The following is a 20,435-nucleotide window of genomic DNA, read 5'->3' as shown; positions in this document are numbered from 1 at the left end:
GGACCGCAGCCTATCAGGCTCCTCTGTCCATGGGATTCTCCTGGCAAGAAAACTGGAGTGGGTTGCCATTGCCTTCTCCAAATCTGAAGGCAGAGGACTGCAAAGTCCATGAAGACAGAAAAATTATAACATTTTAGAAGCTGTTTTTCTGAATCAATAAGCAGAAGGCTATTTTTCCATACAGGATACATACTGCTTTGTACATAAATAAGAAGTAACCTTTTATTTCATTAAACCTCTGAAATGTGGAAGTTTATTTGTTACAATAGCTAGTACTACTCTTACAAATTTTATTTGTACTGGGTATAAAATTTCAGGTCACAAATCATCGTCCCTCAAAAACTTGAAATGACTGATCTATTATCTTCTAGCTTTCAGCTTTGTTGTTGAGAAATGCAATGTTGTTTTAATGTCTAACTACTATATGTGACCTTGGTTTTCTTTTCCTTGGATGGTTTTAGAGTGTTCTTTCTACAGCCAGAGTTTGAAACTTCATGATGATCCATCTTAATTTAGTGTTTCCTCTGAAATATTTGATGAGTAGTTGGTTCAGTTCAGGTCAGTCACTCAGTCATGTCTGACTCTTTGCGACCCCATGAATAACAGCACGCCAGGCCTCCCTGTCCATCACCAACTTCCAGAGTTCACTCAAACTCATGTCCATCAAGTCGGTGATGCCATCCAGCCATCTCATTCTCTGTCATCCCCTATTCCTCCTGCCACCAATCCCTCCCAGCATCAGAGTCTTCTCCAGTCAGTCAACTCTTCGCATGAGGTGGCCAGTGTATTGGAGTGTCAGCTTCAGCATCAGTCCTTCCAATGAACACCCAGGACTGACCTCCTGTTGGATCTCCTTGCAGTCCAAGGGACTCTGAAGAGTCTTCTCCAACACCACAATTCAAAAGCATCAATTCTTCAGCGATCAGCTTTCTTCACAGTCCAACTCTCACATCCATACATGACCACTGGAAAAACCATAGCCTTGACTAGATGGACCTTTGTTGGCAAAGTAATGTCTCTGCTTTTTAATATTCTCTCTAGGTTGGTCATAACTTTCCTTCCAAGGAGTAAGCGTCTTTTAATTTCATGGCTGCAATCAGCATCTGCAGTGATTTTGGAGCCCCAAAAAATAAAGTCTGACCCTGTTTCCCATCTATTTCCCATGAAGTTGATGGGACCAGATGCCATGATCTTCATTTTCTGAATGTTGAGCTTCAAGCCAACTTTTTCACTTTCCTCTTTCACTTTCATCAAGAGGCTTTTTAGTTCCTCTTCACTTTCTGCCATAAGGGTGGTGTCATCTGCATATCTGAGGTTATTGATGTTTCTCCTGGCAATCTTGATTCCAGCTTGTGCTTCTTCAAGCCCAGCATTCCTCATGATGTACTCTGCATATAAATTAAATAAACAAGGTGACAATATACAGCCTTGACGTACTCCTTTTCCTATTTGGAACCAGTCTGTTGTTCCATGTCCAGTTCTAACTGTTGCTTTCTGACCTGCATACACTGGAAAAAGTCAGTTTTCATTCCAGTCCCAAAGAAAGGCAATGTCAAAGAATGCTCAAACTACTGCACAATTGAACTCATCTCACACGCTAGTAAAGTCATGCTCAAAATTCTCCAAGTCAGGCTTCAACAATATGTGAACTGGAACTTCCAGATGTTCAAGCTGGTTTTAGGAAAGGCTGCTGCTGCTGCTGCTAAGTCACTTCAGTCGTGTCCAACTCTGTGTGACCCCATAGACGGCAGCCCACCAGGCTCCCCCGTCCCTGGGATTCTCCAGGCAAGAACACTGGAGTGGGTTGCCATTTCCTTCTCCAATGTGTGAAAGTGAAAAGTGAGAGTGAAGCTGCTCAGTCATGTCCGACTCGTAGCGACCCCATGGACTGCAGCCCACCAGGCTCCTCCATCCATGGGATTTTCTAGACAAGAGTACTGGAGTGGCTTGCCATTGCCTTCTCCGGCTTAGGAAAGGCAGAGGAACCAGAGATCAAATTGCCAACATCTGCTGGATCATGGAAAAAGCAAGAGAGTTCTAGAAAAACATCTATTTCTGCTTTATTGACTATGCCAAAGCCTTTGTGTGGATCACAGTAAACTGTGGAAAAAATTCGGAAAAATTCTGAAAGAGTCGTTGGTAGAAGTGGTCAAATTGAAAATGTAACTTTCTGGGAAATTTTATTGAATTATCTCTTTGATAATACTCACTCCCTGCTCTTTTCTCATCTTGCCTGCAAGAGAACTCAAGCTAATCGGATTTCAGGCATTTTTTGTTTTTTTTTTACAATTCTCCCAACTCTAAACTTTTCTCTCCTATTTTCTTAATTTATCCTGTAAACTTCCTATTGTACTTTTTATTCCTGCTATTTTCAATTTCCAAGAGCTCTCTTCCCCCCATTTTGCTTTCATATTTGAAATTTTTCATATTTTGTATGTAATATTCTCTTTTATATATCAGAGAATATTAGTGATTATTCAAGCTGGATTTCTTCCAAATTGTCTGATGTCTGTTTTGAAGGTTGAAGGCTTTCCTTAAATATCTGATAATTCTTGCATGTCTGCTTACATTTGAATGGTACACTAGAAAATTGACCAGAAGCTTACGGGAGTTTAGTGGGATTTGTTGACCATTGGGCTTCATTTCATGGTGATTTGACCTGGTTGTGTTTGGGGGACCTGCCAACTTGTCAGTATTTCTAGGTCTTTTTTATAGGATTGGGTTGAATATTCAGTTAAGAATCTTTTCCTCTTATGCCTAGAGCATATAAGCCTGGTTGCTAGCATCTGGGAGATGAATGGGAAACCAGGTTGGGGATTCACCATTCAAGATGTAGACCTTTACTCAATCCTGAGTTAGCACAGAACCCTCAGGGGTGCCTATTATCCTTCATCCATCTCTTCTGCTAAACTTTTTATGGAAAATAAACATCTACTTTTCTTTAAGCAGAGGCAAGGAGCTAGCTCCCATCTATGTGCAGTACGAAAGAGTACCTGGGCTTTGCTGCTTTTTAAACAGATTTTTTTTCATCCAGTCCCCTTAATTCCAGCCCTGTCCTCATTCATAATTTTAGGGATAGCTAAAATCACCAATTTCTGAGCCAGTTTGCCCACTCTTGGTTTAAAAGGTGATAGATTTATACAATCTGAAGAGAAACCAAAGTATACGCCCACTGCAGGTTTAAGCATCTTGTTTACCACAGATTAAGGTTCACTTATCTAATTTTCAGCTTCAACATTTTGGTCTTCTTCTCTCATCTAAGTTTGTCCTTTTGATATGCTTTTTAAAAAGTGTATGTGTGTGGGTTTATAGTTTTATCATGGAAGTGTGCATCCCTAGATATTCTAGTTTAATTTTGCTATTAAAAACTTGTTCACATGCCATTTAAATCTCTTTTAATCTAAAGATTTATCTTCTGTTTCTCTTTTTCTTAAAGTGTATTTGTTGGAGAATTTGGGCCATTGACTTGCAGAGTTTCCTATAGACTAGATTTTGCTGATTACACACTGCTAGTGTATTTCAACATGTTTCTCTTCTTTTGTATTTTCTGAATTTGGTAGTTGGATCCAGAGGTTTGATAAAACTCAGGTTTGTTCAGTTTCGCAAGATTAGAGATAATGTTATATTACTTCATCAGGAGGAAACTAACCTTTGTTTTTACTCTCTTCCTGGGTTGCTGCTGCTGCTGCTAAGTCACTTCAGTCGTGTCCGACTCTGTGTGACCCCATAGACGGAAGCCCACCAGGCTCCCCCTTCCCTGGGATTCTCCAGGCAAGAACACTGGAGTGGGTTGCCATTTCCTTCTCCAATGTGTGAAAGTGAAAAGTGAAAGTGAAGTCGCTCAGTCATGTCCGACCCTTAGTGACCCCACGGACTGCAGCCCACCAGGCTCTTCCATCCATGGGTTAGCAGCTGTTAATAGTCAGATACTTATATTCACTAGTATACTGAAGGTTGTAAAATGTTGATTTTCTAGTTATATCATTTTGTTTCCATTTTTAGCTGGATTAATTTTCCATGGAGACATTTTCATTCATATATTATTTTTTCATGCAATGGTCTGTTCTCCTAGACTGTGGATTATTTTTTCATTCACTTATCAGTGCTCTCCATAGAGAAAATTTTTAAATTTTGATAAAATTCAGTTATTTAAATAGTACTTATGAAAGAACATCTATAGTACTTTCCATGTAGTAAAAGTTTAAACTGGAGAGTGGAGTGTTTCTTTTAATAACTCTAAAATTACTTATTAGCAATTCCATTTCTGAGAAGATGGAGTAGACATAATTTCCCCTTATCTTTCCTATAACTAAAACCCATGAGGAATATATATAAATAAAACATAAGAAAGATTTGAAAGAGAAACAAGAACAGATTAGTAGAAATTTCAGAACTGTGGAAGGTCACAGTAGTAAGTTTCCAGAGGTTTCTGCTTATCTTATATATCCCAGATTTGAAACTGAAGTCAGTAAACTGGAAATAAAAAGGGGCACAGACAAAAAAAGACCCAACAAAAGCCTTCTATCTTTAGCCAAAGGAATAAAATGGGACACCTAGTGATATAGAAAACTTTGGTATACTTACTGTAGCCAAATATCACAGAAAAAACTGTGGCCTTCCCCTAAGCAAAAAAAAAAAAAAAAAAAAGTGGGGAGATTAGACTGAAACCCTCACCAGGCTTTAACAAGTTTCCCTTGTCACCACTATCATTACATCATCCTCCCACACCTTCCTCTCCCTGGGGAATGGGGGTAAGAAGACGGAGTAGCAGGTATAGTAGGGATTCGTTAAGTGCAGTAGGGAGGTTGAGTAGTAGGAATACTGAGTAGGGAGCCAAGACTTTCTGTCTTTACCAAGCAGAAGTAAGGCTACATTCTCCTCTGTGGTGTCAGTAGAGGCCACAAGAAAAGCTGTAATAAGGTACTTTACCTCTTCCAGCCAGGGAAATATCAGTGGAAGCCCCTACGGAGCAGGACTCCTGGTCCTCCCTTCAGTAATGAGGAGTTCCCTGCTTGGGTGTCAACAGAGGCCATGTGAAAGACTTGAACTTTTATTAATATACCCACCTGGCAATGTTAAGGTGGTGTATTCCTCTTCCCAGTATCAGTGGAAGCAAGCTACACCAGGTTTAAATATAATTTAGAGTCTTCTAAGTACCCAAATGGCCATGTTTATCAACAATCCCTCATTATAACAAGAACCAGGAAGACCTATAGCTGAATGAAAAAAAAATCAATAGATGAAAACACTGAGATGACAGAGATATTAGAATTATCTGACAAAAATTTTAAAACAACCATCATAAAAATGCTTCAATGAGCAGTTATAAACATGCTTAACCAAATGAAGAAAAGAGAGCTTTAGCAAAAAAAAAAAAAGTGTTCAACAAAGAATTAGAAAACATAAGAACCAAATGGAAACTTTAGAATTTAAAAATGCAATAGCCAAAATAAGGAAACTCAATGGTGGATGGGTTCAGTAACATAATGTAAGGAACAGAGGAAAGAATCAGTGAATTTGAGGATAAGACAGTAGAAATCACCCAAATCTGGAAAAAAAGAAAAAGGTTGGAAAAAAAAAAAAAAAGCAAAACCTTATATACGTGTAGGGCTATAACAAAACATATAACATTCATGTTGTTGTTAGAGTCCTAGAAGAAGAAAGATTACAGATTCAAGAACTTAAGGGGGCATCAAACAGCATGAACTCTCTAAAACTTCACATCAATACACGTTATAGTATGCTTATGAAAACTAAGTTAAAGTCGTGTCCAACTCTTTGTGACCCCATGGACCAAACAGTCCATGGAATTCTCATGCCAGAAAACTGGAGTGGGTAGCTGTTCCCTTCTCCAGGGGATCTTCCCAATCCAGTGACAGAACCCAGGTATCCCACATTGCAGGCAGATTCTTTACCAACTGAACCACAAGGAAAGTTTTATGAAAACTAAAGACAAAGAAAACGTTTTAAAACAGGAAAAAAGAAGCAACACCTTAGCTTTAGGGGAAGAACAGTTTGAATGATGACAGGTTTCTCATCAGAAGTCATTTAAGCTAGAAGTGATACAGTTTTCAAATGGTGATAGGAAACTACTATCAACCTGTTATCCTGTATCCAGTGAAAATATTCTTGAGGAATTAGAAGATAATTAATATATTCTTAGATGAAGGAAAACTAAGAGAATTTCTTTCCAGTAGATCTATTGTACAAGAAAGCCTAGGAAAACATTTCACAATATATACAATTTGTTATATATTTGTTAATATATGGGCTTCCTGATAACCCAGCAGTAAAGAAACTGCCTGCAATGTAGGAAGCTTGCAGGAGATGTGGGATTGATCCTTAGGTCAGGAAGATCTCCCGAAGAAGGAAATGGCAACCCACTCTATTATTCTTGCCTGGGAAATCCCATGGACAGAGGAGCCAAAGAGTTGGACATGACTGTTAATATATAGCAGATTATTACATTGTACACTTTAACTGTGTTCCAATTATATTTGTCAATTGTACTTTAGTATAGCTAGAAAAAATATTTTTAAAGATTATTTTATAAACTTCAAGAAAAGAAAAAAGAAAGGCCAAGTGAAGTTTTCTAAACAAAAGCAACAACAGAAAAAGGAATCTTGGAATATCACAAAGGAAGAAAGAACACAGTAAGAAAAAAAATGGGTAAATACATTAGACATTCATTCTTCTCTTGAGTTTTGTAAATTATATTTGAAAATTGAAGCCAAAATATAACATTTTCTAATTGGTTTTAAATGTATGGAGAGAAAATATTTATGACTATAAGCTAAAGCAGATAAAGGAAGATAAAGGGAAATAAGAATTGTGAGAGTTAATTTCATGTGTCAATTTGCCTGGGCTGGGTTATGCTCAGATAACTGGTAAAAACATTATTTCTATATATGCCTGTGAGGTATGTGAAGTATTTTTGGCAAAGATTAGCATTTGATTTAGTAGACTGAATAGAAAGAGCCACTCTTACCGATGTGGTCAAGTATCCAATCTTTTGAGGATTTGAATGGAACAAAAGAGTGAAAGAAGGGCAGATTCTCTTCTTTAAGCTGGAACATCTCTCCTTGCCTACCATTGGACATTGGAGCCTCTGGGTCTAGGGCCTTTGTCTCCAGGTCTTTTACCAGGCTCCCCCTGTTTCTCAAACCTTCAGATTCATACTGAATTATACCGTCTTTCCTGGTTCCCAAGCTTGCACACAGCAGATTGCAAAACTTCTTGGCTTTCATAACTGCATAAGCCAATTTCTATAATAAATCTCCTCTTATGTTTCTATCTCTACATCTATATATGCTATTGGTCCAGTTTCTCTGGAGAACTCTAACACAACATTTCTGCCATTCATTCAAACTAGTAAATGACTATGCCAGTGGGATATAATAAATTATGCATATATAATATAATATCTAGGGCAACTACTGAAGAGTTATACAAAAAGATACAATAAAATACTGTATAGACAATCAAAATGGAAATGTAAAAAATTCTGAAGCAAACTGCATGGAGATAAGAAAAGACCAGAGAAATAAAAAACAGAGAGGAAAGCAGAAAAATCAAACTGGCAGATGTGAAGCCCTAAATAGAAACAATTATTTTAAATGTAAATGGTCTACATGCATCAGTTAAAAGTAAGTGATTCCCAGAATGTATTAAAAATTATAATCTGACTATATATTGTCTATTAGAAACTCAAACACAGAAAATTTAGATATATTGATATAGGCAAGTTAAAAGTAAAAAATTCTTGCACATATTAAAAGAAAGAAGGAGTGGCTATGTTAATATCAGATACATTAGACTCCAAGAAGAGAAAATTACCAGAGAAAATGTATGTAATTAAAGAGTTACTCCATCAGTAAGACATAAAACACTAAATATATATGTGCCAAATAACAGAGTTGCAAAATATGTGTAGCAAATACTGACAGAACTGGAAGAAGAAATAACAAATCCACACTAACATGTTGGAAACTTTAACATTCTTTTCTCAAAAATTTGTATGACAACTAAGCAGAAAATCAGCAAAGGTATAGAATTCAATACCATTGACAAGCAAGTTATAACTGGCATGTGTAAAACAATTTACTCAACATACATTCAGTACAAATACCCAAGAAACATATACTGAGATAGACCATATCATGAGCCAGAAAACAAATCTCAATACATTTTTTAAAATTTAAATCATACAAAATATGTTCTCTGACCATAAGAAATCACTTATAGAGAGATAAAAGGAAAGTCTTCAAACACTTGCCAAGTAAACATCATGTTTCTAGATAACCCATGGATCAAAAAGAAATCTCAAAGGAAACTTAAAAAAAAATACACTAATGTGATTGAAGCATAAACAGCAACATATCAACATTTGTAGGACACAATTAAAACAGTTCTGAGAGAAAAATTTATAGTACTAAATGAATACTTCAAAAAGATTATAAAATCTCAAATAATCTAAGCTTCCATCTTGTGTTAAGGAAAATACTGTCTCCCTAGAACCTGTGAACATGTTATCTTGGATGGCAAATGTAACTTTGTAAATGTGATTAAGTTAAGGATATTGAGATTAGAAATTATCCTAGTACCAGTGTAATCACAAGGCTCCTTAAAAGAGTCAGAAGTGAGAGAGACTTTAATCTTTGAAGATGGAAGAAGGAATCATGAGCAAAGAATACAGGTAGCCTCTAGAAGCTGGATAAGGCAAGGAAATATAAGCAGACCTACTGACTCCTTGACTTTAGCCCATGAAACCTCTGACCTACACAAGAGTAAGAAAATCAAGTTAAGTCATTAAATTTGTGATAATTTGTTATAGCAGTAATAAACTAATATAGATTTTGATACCAAAACTGAAATCCTGCTGTAGTAAACCTTTATAATTGAAAGTGGCCTTGATATTGGGCAACTGCAGAGGCTGGAAGAATTTTGAGAAACATAATAGATGGCTTCCTAGAAACTTGCTGTTGTTTAGTTGTTAAGTTGTATCCAACTCTTTTGGGACCCAATGGGCTGTAGTCTTCCAGGCTCCTCTGTCCATAGGATTTCCCAGCCAAGAATACTAGACTGGGTTGCCAATTCATGTTACCGACTGCTAGTGAGAACTCAGAAGTGAGGAATGTGGTAAAACAAAACAAAACATACTGTCTTGGAGAATACCTTAATCATCATGAGCACTTTTTAGAAATATGCATATTACAAAAGCTACTGGTGAGGCCTCAGGTGAAAATGAGGAACATGCTATTGAAAGTGTGAGAAAAAAGGCTCCTTATTATATACTAACAGAAAACTTAGCTGAATTGTGTCCTTGTAGTTATGTGGGACGGAGAAGGCAATGGCAAGCCACTCCAGTACTCTTGCCTAGAAAATCCCATGGATGGAGGAGCCTGGTAGGCTGCAGTCCGTGGGGTCGCTAAGGGTCGGACACGACTGAGCGACTTCACTTTCACTTTTCACTTTCCACTTTCACACATTGGAGAAGGAAATGGCAACCCACTCCAGTGTTCTTGCCTGGTGAATCCCAGGGACGGGGGAGCCTGGTGGGCTTCCGTCTATGGGGTCACACAGAGTCGGACACGACTGAAGTGACTTAGCAGCAGCAGCAGTTATGTGGGAAGCAGAACTTGTAAGTGATGAACTTGGAAATTTAGCTGAGGAGATTTCCAAGCAGTGTTGAAGGTACAGCATGTTTTCTTCTTCTTTTACAGTAAAGTGGGTGAGGATAGTGATAAATTAAGGGAAGAACTGTTAATTTAAAGGAAAATAAGACTTGATGATTTGGGAAATCCTCAGTCTGTCCAAACTTACAAATATGCTAAAGTTAGAAGAGTCACTGCCAGGAAAACCTACTCTGATGAGAAAGCTAAGGGTGTGGCTAGACATTCTTTTGTTAGTGCCTTGAAAGGAATCAAATACCACTGTATTCAATCACATAGGGGTCACTGAAGAAATTAGATGTGCGACTCATGTAGCCCCTCAGCCACCTCAGCAGAAGCCAAAACTAAAAATAACATTATCTAGGGAAGATCTATGAAGTGGTCTCTTGTCTCATGGAATAAATCCCCTTACATACAAAGGAGACCCACGAGTTTCTAGAAGGTTTTCTACCAACAGAAACACTGTCCGCTTGGACTGAAATGAATAGATAGAGAATAAAATGATAGTTGACCTTCCAAAATTCTGCAGGCGAGAAGTAGGTTGATGAAAGTATTTAGATTCAAACACATATGCTTCATGAAAAAGGAAGGAAACTCCAAAGGCAGAGCCTCAAAGTCAGTGGTTGGAGCCGTGAACCACTAAGGATTACTTCCAGGGCAGAAACCCGGTATTGTCTGCCCATCTTAATAAATAAAACTCAGATACATCTTAAGTAGTAATGGGGGAAACAGACAAATTATAACCCTTTTCAAATTAAATGCCAGTACTAAAAGGAAAGGTTTTCCTGATGGCTCAGTGGTAAAGAAACCTCCTGCCAATGCAGGATACACAGGTTCAGTCCCTGGGATGGGAAGATCCCCTGAAGAAGGAAATGGCAACCCACTCCAGTATTCTTGCCTGGGAAATCCCATAGACAGAGGAGCCTGGTGGTCACAGGCCACATAGGAGAGTTGAGTGGGGTTGTACTGGGACACACCACTCCTGCATCCCTCAAGTCCTTCGTGGTGACACTAATCTTTGCAATCCCTCCAGCAGTGTGGTAGTACCTTTGGTTTACTATTTTCCTAGGAAGGGGTAGTTCTAGTGGCTTCCACTTTGCCTTTCCTGTGATTATAGGCCTCACTCTACAAGTCAGGGCACTAAGATTCTACCAATTGCTGAGCATGTATTCTTGAAATAGAGAGATAGCCACAGAAGGGACTTCCCTAGCAGTCCAGTGGTTAAGACTCCATGCTTCCATGTAGGGGGCACAGGTTCAATCCTTGATTATCAGGGAACTAAGATCCTACATGCCACATGGAAAAAAAAAAAAAGAAGAAATAGCCACAGAATAGGTTTGGTGTCCCACCACTCCCTCCCTGAGATGGATCTGAGCTAAAACTCCACCTATTTACCTAAACTTTATAAGCCTCTGTTCTGCCTGGTGGACCACAGCAATGTTTTGGATCTCCTGGAATTTGTGTTAGTTCAAAGTCAGTGTCCAGGGTTCCATGAAAGGTCTGATTATTTCCTTTTCTCCCGTGCACAGCAACTCTGGTAAAACGCCGTATATCCCTTTGCGGAAGGCTGGGGAAAAAATTAACAGTATACATCTTATCTATCTCAAGAGGTTTATTGTGAGCAATTGACTCATATAGTTATAAAGGCTGAGAAATCCCACTATCTGCCATTTGCAAGCTGAACTATACACCAGGAAAGCTGGTGTATAGTTCTAGAGAAAGTCTGAAGGCTTGAGAACAGGAGTACCAATGATGTAAGTCCCAGTATAAGGGCAGGAGGTGACCAATGCCAAAACTCAAGCAGTCAGACAGCAGGAAGTCTCCTTTTTCTGCCTTTTTATTCTTTTCAGGCCCTCATCAGATCTAATGGTGCCCACCCACACTGGAAAACACAATGGACTTTACTCAGCCTAGTTATTCTAATACTAATCTCTTCTGGAAGCACCCTCCCTCAGACACCTAGAAATAACATTTAATCATTTATCTGGGCATCTTGTGACCTAGGCAAATTGGCATAAAATTAACCATCACATTTCCATTGCTCTCTTACCTTGCGAGATCAGGTTACCATGGCAAGCCTCTCACAATCAGGTATTTCAAGGCAAAATGAAGGCACACATCTTTAGGAACATGAGATTACACTAATCCCTATCTAATATAGTTACTGTGTGACTTTGAAAACATTTTTTGGTCTGCCTGAAAAAATTTTAAAAATAAGATCTCCAATGTTATCAGTTACAAAGCTTTAAATGTTCATATACTTCACAGGCAGCATTGAGAAACTATCAATATTCAACAGTATTTTACATTTTTAAAGAACTTGTATTTTTGTATAGGTTAGTTAATATCTAAAACCCAGGTACTCTCCAGACAAGCTGGCCATCTCTAGATATCTGCCCAAATCTTGATATTACACATGGAACTATGTCACTAAAGGCCAATACTCTTGGCCATTGCTGAATCAGGAGGGAATTCCCCCAGGAGTTTCCATCTTCTGCTTTCCTAGTGTTCCAACAAAGAGATTATGAGCTGATCAACCACACAGGCAGAGAAGTTCAGGACGCTCCCCATAACTCAGTGTACTCCTGGTTTCACTGTGGAAAGACTTCATTAGCTTTTCAACAGCAACAAGTTGACAGGTGGTGGCCCAGCTGCAGGCTTACTTTGCACTCTTTGCATCTGAGCCTTTGCTAACACAGGGCTTCACAACCTAGACAATTCCTTCATCTATTCCCTTAACTTAAAGCCTCTCAGATTTCTTTATTTTTCTTAAGGCCTATGCATTTTCCCTAGAGCCGCAACCAACTCTTACCTGACTTTCCTCCAAACTATTTCACCACATCCTTAGGGAACTCCAAGTCTTGAGAATAGTTTCTTCTAGTCCTCAGTTACTTTAATGAATTCCCTTATTCCTTATTCCCTTTATTGAAACAAAAAATGCAATTCTCTATTTAACCTCTGTTCCCTTCTTGCCCATCCTGTCTTATGGAGGCTGCATATTCCTCTTTATTCAACAAATTCATCTCTATCAAGTTCTTATTACAGAGCTTCCAGAGTAATGGTTCTGAAAGAATGGTCCCCAAACCTGGAAATAGACTAGAAAAGCAAATTTCTTGGCTTTACTCCAGGTCTATTGAAACAGAAACTCTGGAAATAGGGTTCAGCAATGTGCTTTTGAATAAACTCTCCAAATGATTCTTAAGCACAATCCCAGTTGTCCACCACACTTAAAACATTTATTCTCACTCTCCACAGCTGAACAGGTCCCCTAAATCAAAGGCAAAATCAGAGTGCACAAATATTAATCTCCTCAGTTTCTCACTTCTACATCTAGAAGTTTATTATCAGTAGCATTCTTTACCTACTTCCATTCTATTTCATAGGATATGGTGGTACTATCCATATACAGTATTCTCTAGCCTCATTTGGAGTCTTGGTCTACCCTGGTGGCTCAGTGGTGGAGAATCCGCCTGCTAATGGTTCAGTCACTCAGTCGTGTCTGACTCTTTGTTGACCCCATGGACTGCAGCATGCCCAGCTTCCTTGTCCATCACCAACTCCCAGAGCTTGCTCAAACTCATGTCCATCGAGTCAGTGATGCCATCCAACCATCTCATCCTCTGTCGTCCCCTTCTCCTCCTGCCTTCAGTCTCTTCCAGCATCAGGGTCTTTTCAAATGAGTCAGTTCTTCACATCAGGTGGCCAAAGTATTAGAATTTCAGCTTTAGCATCAGTCCTTCCAGTGAATATTCAGGACTAATTTCCTTTAGGAGTGACTGGTTGTTCTCCTTCTTGTCTGAGGGACTCTCAAGAATCTTCTCTGATACCACAGTTCAAAGCATCAGTTCTTCATTGCTCAGTTTTCTTTATGGTCTAACTCATATCTATACATGACTATTAGGAAAACAATAGTTTTGACTATATGGACCTTTGTTGGCTAAATAATGTCTCTGCTTTTTAATATGCTGTCCAGGTTGGTCATAACTTTTCTTCCAAGGAGCAAGCATCTTTTAATTTCATGGCTGAAGTCACCATCTGCAGCAATTTTGGAGCCCAAGAAAAAGAAGTCTGTCACTGTTTCCATTGTTTCTCCATCTATTTGCCATGAAGTGATGGAACTGGATACCGTAATCTTTGTTTTTTTGAATGTTGAATCTTAAGCCAGCTTTTTCACTCTCTTCTTTCACCTTCATCAAGAAGCTCTTTAGTTCCTCTCACTTTCTGCCGTAAGGGTGGTCTCATCTGCATATCTGAGGTTATTGATATTTCTCCTGACAATCTTGATTCCAGCTTGTGATTCATCCAGCCTGGCATTTCTGCATATAAGTTAAGTAACCAAGGTGACAATATACAGCCTTGACATACTCCTTTCTCAATTTTGAACCAGTCCGTTGTTCCATGTCTGGTTCTAACTGTTGCTTCTTGACCTGCATACAGGTGTCTCAGGAGGCAGGTAAGCTGGTCTGGTAGTCTCATCTCTTGAATAATTTTCCACAGAGTGTTGTGATCCACACAATCAAATGCTTTAGTGTAGTCAGTGAAGCAGAAGTAGATTTTTTTTCTGGAATTTTCTTGCTTTTTCTATAATCCAACAGATGTTGGCAATTTGATCTCTGGTTCCTCTGCCTTTTCTAAATCCAGCTTGAAAAAAAAAAGGCAAAACAAACAAAGTCTCTGAAACCAGCTAAGGTTTTATCTCATTCTTTTCATTGGTTATCAAGTTTCTTAAAGTTACCCATATTTTCTGTAAATAATTCCTCAGCTTTTTCTTTTCCAGTAAAAATAATGTATTACTATCACTTCCCTGAAACTGCTGTCTCCAAGGTCACCAAAACACTTCTAAACACAAAATCTATTTATCTGGCAGACAGCTAAGGAACTGTCTCTGGGTCTAGTTTCTATCTCTCTGGACATTCCTACTTGTTTTTTTCACCAGATATTGTTGTTTTTTACTTGTTCATTATATGCTTTTGTGCCACAAGGTTTTATCTTTCATCCTCTTCTCACAGTGAACACTCTCTGGGTGACCTCATTCCTGGCTATTTCCTTCACTGCATCCAAATCACTGTCTCCAGAGTAGATGCTCCTGAGTTCCAAATCTAAATGTCCTGATGCCCAAGGATTTCTCCATCACAATTTCTGTTAGGCACTATAGACTCAACAGACCCATAACCAGAATCATAGTATTTCCCATCAGGTCTGCTTCCTGTTTTATTTATCTCCATGAATGGGACCACTTAGTCATCTGGAAGTCATTCCTCTGCTCCTTATCCCCATAAAATCATTCTTATTTGACTTTCTTCACACTCTTTCATATATTCCTTCTCTTAGTTCATCTTATCCATAGTCATTGCAATAGTTCCACCATTGTCTTTCTTATCTCCTTTCTAACCTGCTTTTAACCTCGTGCTTTCTACTACTGTTATTTGGTTCCTATTCCAGTCAGGAAAATTGCAGGGAAAAGCTATGTTCAAGAAGCCGAGGTGGAGAGTGGTGGTGTGTAAGGAAGAGCTTCTTACCCCAAATTGCAATATATCATGCTAACTCATGAATATCAATATTATGTCCAGAGGGTAGAAGGTCTAAATCAATATCATTATTGTTAGGAAGAAATAAATAGTGAGACTCAGAGGGTGGACCATGGAACCAAATAGGGCAAAGAATCCTGGAAATCTGTTGGAGAATTTTGAAGTGTGGTGGGTATAACAGATAAGTTGCAAGGTGGAGCACAGGTGCTTTGTTTATGTGGTTTTCCATAATAAGTAATATAGGTCACCTGGAAGCCTTTAGGGGCTTCTCTGGTAGCTCAGACAGTGAAGAATCTTCCTGCAATGCAGGAGACCCAGGTTTGATCCCCAGGTCAGGAAGATCCCCTGGAGAAGAGAATGGCTACCCTTTAAATGATTATATGGGACAGAAAGTTGCTAGAACTATATTCTAGAAGGAAAATCACATCATATTAATTTCCTACTTAATTTACCATATACCACATGACAAAGTCAAATATTTTTGCCATGATTCACCAGACTCATTGTGATTTGATCCTTGGTTAACTGCACAGTCTCCTTTCCATCCCTCCTAACATGTGTGCCTCAGACACAGCCAGTTACTTAGAAGTTCCTGAAAGTAGCAAGCCATTTGGTATCTTAATGTACGGTGATTTTTCTGCTTGGAATGCCTATTTCCTGACCTGTCAGTCTGCTACTCTCTGGTTTATTCTTTGAGACTCATCTTAAATAATTCCTCTTCCTTGACCCACTATATGTTTTTGAGCAGATCTATTTGGCCACCTCATGCGATGAGTTGACTCACTGGAAAAGACTCTGATGCTGGGAAAGGTTGGGGGCGGGAGGAGAAGGGAACGACCGAGAATGAGATGGCTGGATGGCATCACCGACTCTGTGGACATGAGTTTGGGTGAACTCCGGGAGTTGGTGATGGATAGGGAGGCCTGGCGTGCTGTGATTCATGGGGTCGTGGAGAGTCGGACACGACTGAGCGACTGAACTGAACTGAACTGAACTGAACTGAACTAAACTGATGTGGATCACAATAAACTGTGGAAAATTCTGAAAGATATGGGAATACCAGACCACCTGGCCTGCCTCTTGAGAAACCTATATGCAGGTCAGGAAGCACCAGTTAGAACTGGACATGGAACAACAGACTGGTTCCAAATAGGAAAAAAAGGAGTACGTCAAGGCTGTATATTGTCACCTTGCTTATTTAACTTCTATGCAGAGCACATCATGAGGAACACCGGGCTGAAAGAAGCACAAGCTGGAATCAAGATTGCCGGGAGAAATATCAATAACCTCAGATATGCAGATGACACCACCCTTATGGCAGAAAGTGAAGAGGAACAAAAAAGCCTCTTGATGAAAGTGAAAGAGGAGAGTGAAAAGGTTGGCTTAAAGCTCAACATTCCAAAAACTAATATCATGGCATCTGTTCCCATCACTTCATGGGAAATAGATGGAAAAACAGTGGAAACAGTGTCAGACTTTATTTTGGGGGGCTCCAAGATCACTGCGGATGCTGATTGCAGCCATGAAATTAAAAGACACTTACTCCTTGGAAGGAGAGTTATGACCAACCTAGATAGCATATTAAAAAGCAGAGACATTACTTAGCCAACCAAGGTCCGTCTAGTCAAGGCTATGGTTTTTCCAGTTGGACTGTGAAGAAAACTGATCACCGAAGAATTGATGCTTTTGAATTGTGGTGTTGAAGAAGACTCTTGAGAGTCCCTTGGACTGCAAGGAGATCCAACCAGTCCATCCTAAAGGAGATCAGTCCTGGGTGTTCATTGGAAGGACTGATGCAAAAGCTGAAACTCCAATACTTTGACCACCTCACGCGAAGAGTTGACTCACTGGAAAAGACTCTGATGCTGGGAGGGATTGGGGGCAGGAGGAGAAGGGGACGACAGAGAATGAGATGGCTGGATGGCATCACCAACTTGATGGACATGAGTTTGAGTGAACTCCGGGAGTTGGTGATGGACAGGGAGGCCTGGCGTGCTGTGATTCATGGAGTCGCAAAGAGTCGGACACGACTGAGTAATTGAACTGAACTGAACTGAACTGAACTGAACTGATGATATAATAAGAGGAGGGCATGGCAATCCATTCCAGTATTCTTGCCTGGAGAATCCCATGGAGAGACGAGCTTGGTGGGCTATAGTCCATGGGATCACAGAGTTGAACATGACTGAAGTGACTTAGCACATGACATAATAAAAGATGTATTTTAGAAAGAGAACTCCATGGCTACAAGAAAAAAAAGAAAGGCAGAGACACTAGTTCTACCTGCAATGATCACAGAGTAAAGTAATGGCTGTGTGGGGTAGAGACATGACTGTAACCAACCAACCAACCAACCGAAACAAATGTCACAGGCTTTTTATGATTGTGATATATTAGAGTAACTTTAAATAGCATCTACTGGGTATTATTGCTGTTATTCATTAGCTCAGTCATGTCCGACTCTTTGCAACCCCAAGGACTGCAGCCTGCCAGGCTTCCTTGTCCTTCACTATATCCCAGAGTTTGCTCAAATTCACATTCATTGAGTCAAAGATGCCATCCAACCATCTCATTAACTGTCACCCCTTGTCTTCCTGCCTTCAACCTTTACCAGCATCAGGGTCTTTTCCAATAGTCAGCTCTTTCCATAGGTGGCCAAAGTATTGGAGCTTCAACTTCATCATCAGTCCTTCCAATGAATATTCAGGGTTAATTTCCTTTAGGATTGATTGGTTTGATTTCCTTGCAGTCCAAGGGACTCTCAAGAGTCTTCTCCAGCACCATGATTTTAAAGCATCAGTTCTACAGTGTTCAGCCTTTTTATGGTCCAATTCTCATATCTGTACATGACTACTGGAAAAACCATAGCTTTGACGATAGGGACATTTGTCAGCAAAGTGATGTCTCTGCTTTTTAATATGCTGTCTAGGTTTGTAATAGCTTTCTTCCAGGAAGCATGCATCTTTTAATTTCATGGCTGCTGTGTTTTTGGAGACCAAGAAAAGAAGACCTGTCACTGTTTCCATTTTTTCCCCATTTATTTGCCATGAAGTGATGGGACCAGATGCCACAATCTTAGTTCTTGAATGTTGAGTTTTAAGCCAGTTTACTCACTCTCTTCTTTCACCTTCCTTAAGAGGCACTTTAGGTCCTCTTTGCTTACTGCCATAAGGGTGGTATCATCTGCATATCTGAGATTATTGATGTTTCTCCTGGCAGTCTTGATTCCAGCTTGTGATTCATCCAGCCTGGCATTTCACATGATATACTCTGCATATAATTGAGATAAGCAGGATAACAGTATACAGCCTTGGCATACTCCTTTCCCAGTTTGGAACCAGTCCATTATTCCATGTCCTGTTCTAACTATTTCTTCTTGACCTACATACAGGTTTCTCAGGAGGCAGGTCAGGTGGTCTGGTATTCCCATCTCTTTAAGAATTTTCCAGTTTGTTGTCATCCATACAGTCAAAGATTTTAGCATAGTCAATAAAGCAAAAGTAGATATTTTTCTGGAATTCCCTTGCTTTTTCTATGATCCAATGAGTATTGGCAATTTGATCTCTGGTTCCTCTTCCTTTTCTAAATCTAGCTTGTACGTCTGGAATTTCTCAGTTCATGTACTGCTGAAGCCTACCTTGAAGGATTTTGAGCATAATCTTGCTAGCATATGAAATGAAAGCAATTGTATGGTAATTTGAACATTCTTTGGCATTGCCCTTCTTTGGGATTGGAATGAAAACTGGCTTTTTCCAGTCCTGTGGCCACAGCTGAATTTTCCAAATACTAGGATATTGAGTGGAACACTTTAAAATATCACCTTTAAGGATTTTGAGTAGCTTAGCTGGAATTCCATCACCTCCACTAGCTTTGTTGGTAATAATCCTTCCTAAGACCTACTTAACTTCACACTCCAGAATGTCTGACTCTAGATGAGTGATCATACCATCATGGTTATCCAGGTCATTAAACCTTTTTTGTACGTTCCGTTCCGTTCTGTCGCTCAGTCGTGTCCGACTTTTTGCGACCCGTGGACTGTAGCCTACCAGGTTTCTCCATCCTTGGGATTCTCCAGGCAAGAATACTGGAGTGGGTTACCGTTTCCTTCTCCAGGGGATCTTCCCAACCCAGGGATCGAACCCGGGATTGTTGCCACCTCTTCCTAATCTTCTCTGCTTCTGTTAGGTTCTTAACATTTCTGTCCCTCATTGAAGAAGACTTTCTTATTTCTTCTTGCTATTCTTTGGAACTCTGTATTCAATTGGGTATATCTTTCCCTTTCTCCTTTGCCTCTTGCTTCTCTCCTTTTCTCAGCTATTTGTAAGGCCTCCTCAGACAACTTTTACCTTCCTGCATTTCTTTCCTTGGAGTGGTCTTGATCACCACCTCCTGTACAATATTACAAACCTGTGTCCATAGCTCTTCTGGCACTGTCTATCAAATCTAATCCCTTCAATCTATTTGTCACTTTCACTTTATAACAATAAGGGTTTGGTTTAGGTCATACCTGAATGGCCTACTAGTTTTCCCTACTTTCTTCCTCTTAAATCTGAATTTTGCAATAAGGAGTTAATGATCTGAGCCACAGTCAGCTCCCGGTCCTGTTATTGTTGACTGTATAGAGTTTCTCCATCTTTGGCTGCAAAGAATATAATCAGTCTGATTTGGTATTGACCATTTGGTGATGCCCATATGTAGAGTCGTGTCTTGTGGTTTTGGAAGAGATTATCCCCCACCCAGTAAATAAATAATATAGTCTTTTTAAGATCTACAGTTGATTTTAGATACTCTTGATTTTAGAGATCCCCACCTCCCATCACTGACTCGATGGACATGAGTTTGAGTGAACTCCGGGAGTTGGTGATGGATAGGGAGGCCTGGCGTGCTGTGGTTCATGGGGTCGCTAAGAGTCGGGCACGACTGAGTGACTGAACTGAACTGAACTGACCTCACATAATGCCAAATGAATTGCTCCCTGTCCAACATTAAATATATTAATGATAAAAAAGACTGAATCATGTTGATTATTGAAAAATGTTACATTTTGTTAATATTGACAAAAAGCTGTTTGTTACATTTTTCATTTTTTTTTTCTTTTTCTGGGCAAAGTGTAATAAGTAATATGCATATGCCCAAATCACCATGGCAGGAAAAAAGTGTCTTGTATTGAGATTTGGGGCTTCCCTACTGGCTCAGCAGGTGAAGAATCTACCTGCAATGGAGGAGACACTATTTC

At 39.5% G+C, this 20,435-nt stretch overlaps 1 long non-coding RNA gene across 1 annotated transcript; it reads right to left on the bottom strand.

The window, feature by feature from the left end:
• Nucleotides 1-1,279: 1,279 nt before the first annotated feature.
• Nucleotides 1,280-7,098, bottom strand: LOC129551558 (uncharacterized). Its single transcript, XR_008685102.1, has 4 exons — nucleotides 6,989-7,098; nucleotides 5,067-5,216; nucleotides 4,585-4,621; nucleotides 1,280-1,388 (listed from the first exon to the last, which is right to left on the bottom strand). It is a non-coding gene; the product is annotated as an uncharacterized LOC129551558 (long non-coding RNA).
• Nucleotides 7,099-20,435: the final 13,337 nt, after the last annotated feature.

The sequence above is a fragment of the Moschus berezovskii genome, chromosome 17 (assembly GCF_049115385.1).
Source record: "Moschus berezovskii isolate FMDL1 chromosome 17, NW_MosBer_1.0, whole genome shotgun sequence".
NCBI lineage: Eukaryota > Metazoa > Chordata > Mammalia > Artiodactyla > Moschidae > Moschus > Moschus berezovskii.
Note: the sequence above shows the minus strand (reverse complement) of the source record. Positions and strands in the feature narration are given on the sequence as shown.